Here is a 7629-nt window from a genome sequence, read left to right on the forward strand (position 1 = left end):
TTTGCGGGTTAAATGTTCCCTTAACTGTCCAACTGTCTGACTGCGTATTGGGGATCCGTCCTCAGGATGGTTGTGCTGCGGATCTGCTCTGTCTTCTCCATCTTCCTGTGGTATGCTGTGGCCGTTTTTCTGCAGCTCTACAGCTGGGATAGAGGTGTAACAAGGTGTGGGTGTGAGAAAAGAATTGGGACACAAAACCCTATCTGGCCTCCAGGATCCACTTAGCATTAAAGCCACTGAACCCACCAGATCAGTCCCTGCTCCTTGTAAGCCAGAGCCTGGCCCCCGTGCCCCAGCCTCTGAAATTAGAGAAGGTGGTTGGTAGGATTCTTGTTGTGGTGAGCGAAAGGGATTTGTCTTGCTCAGGCTTCTTTGATGTTGTTCTTGTCTTTCTCTTACCTCTCTGTCCTGAAAGGCTGCTTTTTCTGCATCCTGAAATGACACATCAAATGCTGACATAGATAATCCGGAACTTCCACTGACAGATTCAGTCCCCTCTTTTGGAATCTCTAATCCATGCACTACAAGTGTTCTATTTTCTACTTACAATATGGGTTACAATCCACCAGGGGGCGGTGTGGGTGCACCAGTGAAGGAGCTGCATGGGGAGGAGGGTCTATATGGAGGAGGCATGTCTGAGCCCATCTCCTGAGCTGATTTTTTGACCCCTCCTTTTTGCCTCCTTTTCCGGGTTTTTTCCACTGCATTGTGTGAATTCCTCCTTGGTAAATCAAAAGTATATCTCCCCAGAAGTGCTCGTCTTTTTCATATTTATGTATGTTTGTGTTGTGCTTACCTTTGGATCAGACAGAAGCGTCATTCAACTTACCTTGTGCTTCCTGTCTGTTTTTCTTCCCTGTGTTCAGTTTCTTTCTAAACCAATCACCTAAATTCCACTTGTCCGTCAAATTAATTCCATCCGCCTTCATCGTTTGTCTTACCTTTTTTTCGATTTTGTTTTTCATTTTATCAGCGTCGTCATTACCCCTCGTTTGGAGAACCAGTGCTTGTATGTTAGTTAATTGTGTTTCTAAATCCACCCATGCTGTTGTGTCCGGAAATTTACCTTCCATGTTGTTTAAAATCCTGTGAAATTAATGTGCAATCAACGCTTCACAATATGCATATAAAATCCACTTATCACTGTATTGTCCTATGTTAACAACGCAAGGTTGAGCAGACAATACAGTGTATTTAATAAACAGCCATGGCAATCCCTCTCTGTTCGGGCGTCACCCAGATACACACACACACATACAATCAGTCAGTCAGCACTTGTCACAGTCATTCCCGTTTAATATCAGCAAAAACAGTTAACATTTACATTTCTTGTATAATCCGCACCACGGATATTTATATGTAGTACTTTGTCTTTTATTTTACCGCAAATAATCATCCAGGTCTTTTGCACACACACTCCAGCTCGTATTTCCTCAATTCAACACAACTGTCTGTGACAGACACTCGCACACAGGAAATATGCACAAATATGCAGAAACAATCCACTACAAAGCCACTTCCCCTATATTCAATAAATGTATTTTATTTTCCCTCAAATAATCAAAAATCCAACCGCATTTTTAATTCAGAATGTGTGTTCAAAGATTTAACATGGACTGCACTCCCAGTCGCTTGTGTAATTCCTTCGTGTGTCCACCAGATGGGACTCTAACCCTATAGAAGAGCCTCTAACTCTTTTCTGCGAGGACGTTTAACCTCTCAGTTTTTATAAACTTTATAGCTTGCCAAACTACGGGACTTAAACCCAGCTTTTCTTATTAATTCGTCAATCAATAAGTTGGGACGCCACACCCAGCAATTAGGACTTTAACCTTGAAGGACTTTAACCTGTTTCAGCTTCAAATGAACTTTCAAGCTGCCTTATTTTGCCGACCCTGTCAACAAATCTTATCTGACTCTATTTTAACACGTTCAGTTAACGCACACTCTTTTACAGTTTTGCAGAGTAAAATGACATTCAGAACCAACTGAAACCTGGTTAATTTAGCCTATATATAAATTCAATCGGAGAGTTTAATAAAATAGGCTCTAAATCACCTTTGATGATTTATGGGCGCCCGGTGTCAGAAGATTCCGTCTGTCACACCCTGTTTTTGTCCACATCGGGGGTCACCAAATTGTTGAAGTACCCCTTTAAAGAGACCTTCTGCGCATTCGTTTATTCACCGTAACCTGGAGGAATTCACAACACATTAGAATAAATCACACGGAGACAGCTGTATGCAATTCAAAATACCTGGACCAGGGGAAGCTCTCATGTGATCAGGACACACACCGAGACGACTTCAGAGCTTCTCACTGGGCACATTGCTTTTATTAAAACACACATGAAAATGGGCATCGCCCTTGATTACAATATTTTCTCACATGTAGTCACGTACACACTTTTCCGGCTTTACCATATTTAGACAGTCATTGTCCACCAGCTGCACCCCGTATCTACTGATATAAGCAGGGAGTAAGTCAGTCTCTACTTTTTCACACACTCCTTCAGCTCTCAGTATTTTTCTGCTTCATCACACTTAAGGCCAAGTTTGTGCAATAACAATTCTGCAGGCCACAATGTCTTATACTAACATTATTTCCCACACTGGTTATGAACATATTAATAATAATGATGCACACACATAATATATCTCCACATGATCATCAGGATAGGAGGGGAACAGCACGCTAATGTCTCTTTGCTGGCAAAAAGACATAACTCTTCAACTGGATCCAAGAGTGTCATAAGATCACGTGATCATATGCACAAGCTAATTATGAGTGAATAACTGTTCGTGTACCCAGTATTCATTCATTCATAAAAACGGGAATTAAGGTACACGCCTGGCTTGACTTTCTCTATGAGGCCTGCAGAAGCAAACGGTGTCCTAGAGAAGTCCCTGTAGAGATGCTGTCTCTACAAGCCGAGTGAAGCGGTTTTCCTTGCCTGAGAGGAGGGCAAAGGTGTAGCCACATTACGGCAGTTAACGTGCAGTGTGGTCAGCGGACAGAACGAGCCGTCTTCCAGCCACTGCTCCAGTGGTTAGCTGGAAGCTAACCCTTTGTTCACAGAGCTCTCTTCAAACTTCATCGTCACCCAGACAGCTTTTCCTCAGCACAGTTCATACGAGGTTAGGTTTGGGCAGAGCAGAGCAGAATAAGATAGAAGTGATTTAGATTGAAATGATCTAAACGTTTTTCATTTTATGAAATTTGGTTTTGTTTGTGTTGAACTCAGCTATCTTGGTGCTAGCAGAATATCTGCAGCACACATGTTGAGTTTTGTGTTCTTTGTCTGTGTGTTTTTAAAGTTAAGACAAAATTTATTTAAAGGGTGATTTTAAACACAGAAGATCGGCCATAACGCGCCGTCTGCGCTCATGCATTTAACCCTTTTATTAACCCTGGTATTTTAAAGGTATGTGTTTGATTCTGGTGCTAAGCTATCAGCCTCCTTTGTTAGCTTCAACTGCTAACAGGTAAGGACAGTGCCTGCTGCCAAATAATATTTACCCAGAAAGGTTTAGTTTTCAATCCAATAAATAATGTGTCCCTAACATCATTTTACTAAATTTGATAACTACAGGGGTTGGACAATGAAACTGAAACACCTGGTTTTAGACCACAATAATTTATTAGTATGGTGTAGGGCCTCCTTTTGCGGCCAATACAGCGTCAATTCGTCTTGGGAATGACATATACAAGTCCTGCACAGTGGTCAGAGGGATTTTAAGCCATTCTTCTTGCAGGATAGTGGCCAGGTCACTACGTGATACTGGTGGAGGAAAACGTTTCCTGACTCGCTCCTCCAAAACACCCCAAAGTGGCTTAATAATATTTAGATCTGGTGACTGTGCAGGCCATGGGAGATGTTCAACTTCACTTTCATGTTCATCAAACCAATCTTTCACCAGTCTTGCTGTGTGTATTGGTGCATTGTCATCCTGATACACGGCACCACCTTCAGGATACAATGTTTGAACCATTGGATGCACATGGTCCTCAAGAATGGTTCGGTAGTCCTTGGCAGTGACGCGCCCATCTAGCACAAGTATTGGGCCAAGGGAATGCCATGATATGGCAGCCCAAACCATCACTGATCCACCCCCATGCTTCACCCTGGGCATGCAACAGTCTGGGTGGTACGCTTCTCTGGGGCTTCTCCACACCGTAACTCTCCTGGATGTGGGGAAAACAGTAAAGGTGGACTCATCAGAGAACAATACATGTTTCACATTGTCCACAGCCCAAGATTTGCGCTCCTTCCACCATTGAAATTGACGTTTGGCATTGGCATGAGTGACCAAAGGTTTGGCTATAGCAGCCCGGCCGTGTATATTGACCCTGTGGAGCTCCCAACGGACAGTTCTGGTGGAAACGGGAGAGTTGAGGTGCACATTTAATTTTGCCGTGATTTGGGCAGCCGTGGTTTTATGTTTTTTGGATACAATCCAGGTTAGCACCCGAACATCCCTTTCAGACAGCTTCCTCTTGCGTCCACAGTTAATCCTGTTGGATGTGGTTCGTCCTTCATGGTGGTATGCTGACATTACCCTGGATACCGTGGCTCTTGATACATCACAAAGACTTGCTGTCTTGGTCACAGATGCGCCAGCAAGACTTGCACCAACAATTTGTCCTCTTTTGAACTCTGGTATGTCACCCATAATGTTGTGTGCATTTCAATATTTTGAGCAAAACTGTGCTCTTACCCTGCTAATTGAACCATCACACTCTGCTCTTACTGGTGTAATGTGCAATCAATGAAGACTGGCTACCAGGCTGGTCCAATTTAGCCATGAAACCTCCCACACTAAAATGACAGGTGTTTCAGTTTCATTGTCCAACCCCTGTAAGTAAACACCATTAAGCCCCATTTCTTCAGAAAGATTTGGCTCTTTTCCAAAATACTTCCTTAAATGTTTTACCATTCCCTTAATAATATTTCTCTAAATATTATTCCAATAAATAAAGGCTGCTAATTAGACACCGTTGAGAAATGGTCATCCAGAAGGTTGGTTTTATTCAGCAAATCATTATTTAAAGCATTATTTTATTAAAATAATATTTTATCTGATCTTGCATTGTGATTGGTTGTCTAAATGTTTGCTGATTATTGCCTAAGTTGGTTCCAAGACTAACTTAACTTAATTTCCAGATTCTTCAAGATAATCCTTGGTTCTCAAACATAAACATTGGATAGTAATGTTGCATCACTCTTTTGGTCATGATTCTCAATCATCTTTAATCAACTAGTTTATATTGTACATAGCCCATTAGTCTTCGTTATTCTTTAATTCTGCTTGGTAGTTTAGTTGGATTGTTTTAGCATAGCAAAGAGTTTGTTGATTGAAATATGTTTGACTTTGAGTTGACTTATGTTTGTTAATAAATTCTTGTATTTTAAGAAATTGTGTGAATTCATTCACACATTATTGAACAGTTTATGCTGTTCAATAATGTCAGAGCTCGTCTCACACCTTTCTATTTTGTCCTAATACCATCGCCTTACTGGGCTGGTATTCACAGGACAACCCTTAACAGACCAAAATATTATTTGATAAAATATAAAAAATATTAATATTAAATAATATTCTCAGATTCATAATCCCAACAGCTGTTTCAGTAATACACTTTATGAGGTTGATAAAATAAGGTCTAAGTCCATAATGAAACCTAAGTGCCTTGCTTGCTATGAGTGTCCATCTCTAACCTTCCATTTATGAGACTAAAAACAATGACTTGCACAGCAAGCATTTCTGCATGAAGTATAACAGAATTCTGTCCTATTTACTAAAGTATATTTTGGAAACATTGTGTAAGTGACTGTAGTGGAATATTGTTAAGTAGTGACACAGAAACATAAAGTTGTATATAATCAGCACAGACATTGTAAGAGATGTTGAAGTACTCCATAATCTGATCTAGTGGGATCATAAAGATGTTGAATAAAAGTGGCCCGGAAATAGAGCCTTGAGGAACCCCACATGAGGTCTTTGTTTCCTGAGAGTTATAATTTTCAAATGACACAAAGTAGTATTGATCTGCTTACCCAGTTTAGTACAGTACCAGACAGTCCCAACCACTTTTATCAAGGTGCAAACATGGCAGAAGATCTGTTTGCAAGTTGTTTGTATTATGGTGGAGAGGTCTTCAAAGTAAGACATATCCAAAGGAAAAGGCCAGGAACATATTCAGTTTAATAATAAAATATAACATTTAGAACTACTTGTGAACTGTACAGCCAGTAACACTAGACCTTCTTGTTGAAATGCAATATTTTTTCAGTCAAACCTGTTGCTTGGTAATCACACACTTGTTGGCATTTAAAAAACGAGGCTGACTAGTCGCACCAACAGAAGTGTTCTGTCTCACAAGTCTAAAGGTACCTTTTCAGGGGCACTATAACCGTTTTGGATTTTTCAGTCTGATTTTTTGTGTTTCTATTTTTATTTTTGGACAGATTTGGCCTCAGCATTTCAGTGTTCACAGCTGAATCTCTTGTTTCTTTACACAGCTTGCTCCCTGATTGTCTCAGTTTGTCTTGTCTTCAGCATCCCTCACATCTGGTTTTTATGTGTGAGTCATCACAATTCTCTTGTTTGTATAATTTACTCCTCAGAGTATTATATCAGTCCCTGGTTTTCAGTTAGATAAAGGATCACTGTGTGAGCGTGTGCCTTTGTTTGATCACATTATCTTTGGTTTTAGTTCACACTAACTTTTTATTTTTAATCTGTAAAAGTCTTGCCACCTCTGGATTTGAGCCAGTGTTTGGACCCTTTATCCAATCAACATTCATCTATTCATAGCAGGCTCATGTTACTAAAATGCATAACTGGAAATCTCAAGCTGAACTATACTATAAAAGGTAAATAGTCACTATATGTTTGGATATTTTGTCAAGGAGAAATAGTGAGGATACATTTTTTCCTGATAGAGTAAGGTTACTCGTGATCAAACTGAACTCATAACTTATGCTTTATCATATGATTACTTGCACAAAAAGTTAATAACTTTTTTTTATCACAGAAACATCTCCTTGATCCAGAAGCCTACCTAATCATCAAGTTGAGTCATGACACTGCCAAAAAACTTTTTATGAAATATCCTCATCCTCCTCTTCCTTCCTGTCTTCCCCCTGTCCTTGGAAAATCCTTGTGTAGCCTGCGGGGTGGGGGGATGGGGTGAGTAGTTACACGGTGCCTTTCATTCAACTCCTTATCACAACATTATCTCAGCATTCCAATGCCTTGAGCTGGAACATGCTCATATTCTGAGATGACGCCTCCATTTGTTCTTTCTTTTTTCTTCCATTTTTTTTATTGGAGACATAGGTCAAAACCAGAGTGGCAGATGTTCCTATTTGCTCACTGAAGTAGAATGACGTGCTCCGTAAGGCACCCAGGTCCTTGTTCCCCGTTTCTTTCCTTCCTTCATATCGAGTGACTTCAAAACTAAAGGCCACAGTGGAGGTTTGAGGAAGCTTGGAGGGTAGAAAATGAGGGGAGGGACATCCTTCAGTCTGAAAAGGGGCCCCTGGGCGCCTGAGAGCCTCCATTGAAAGCCACCTGTTGACTCAGTTCCAGATGACCCTACTGAGCTCCTCATTGATATCAGATA

The 7629-nt window shown here is 40.7% G+C and overlaps 1 long non-coding RNA gene across 1 annotated transcript; it reads left to right on the forward strand.

The window, feature by feature from the left end:
• The first annotated feature begins 6443 nt into the window (after positions 1–6443).
• LOC124864100 lies at positions 6444–7269 on the forward strand. The gene is made up of 3 exons (XR_007037266.1): positions 6444–6585; positions 6752–6877; positions 7039–7269. It is a non-coding gene; the product is annotated as an uncharacterized LOC124864100 (long non-coding RNA).
• Positions 7270–7629: the final 360 nt, after the last annotated feature.

Source organism: Girardinichthys multiradiatus, chromosome 1 (genome assembly GCF_021462225.1).
Source record: "Girardinichthys multiradiatus isolate DD_20200921_A chromosome 1, DD_fGirMul_XY1, whole genome shotgun sequence".
Lineage (NCBI taxonomy): Eukaryota > Metazoa > Chordata > Actinopteri > Cyprinodontiformes > Goodeidae > Girardinichthys > Girardinichthys multiradiatus.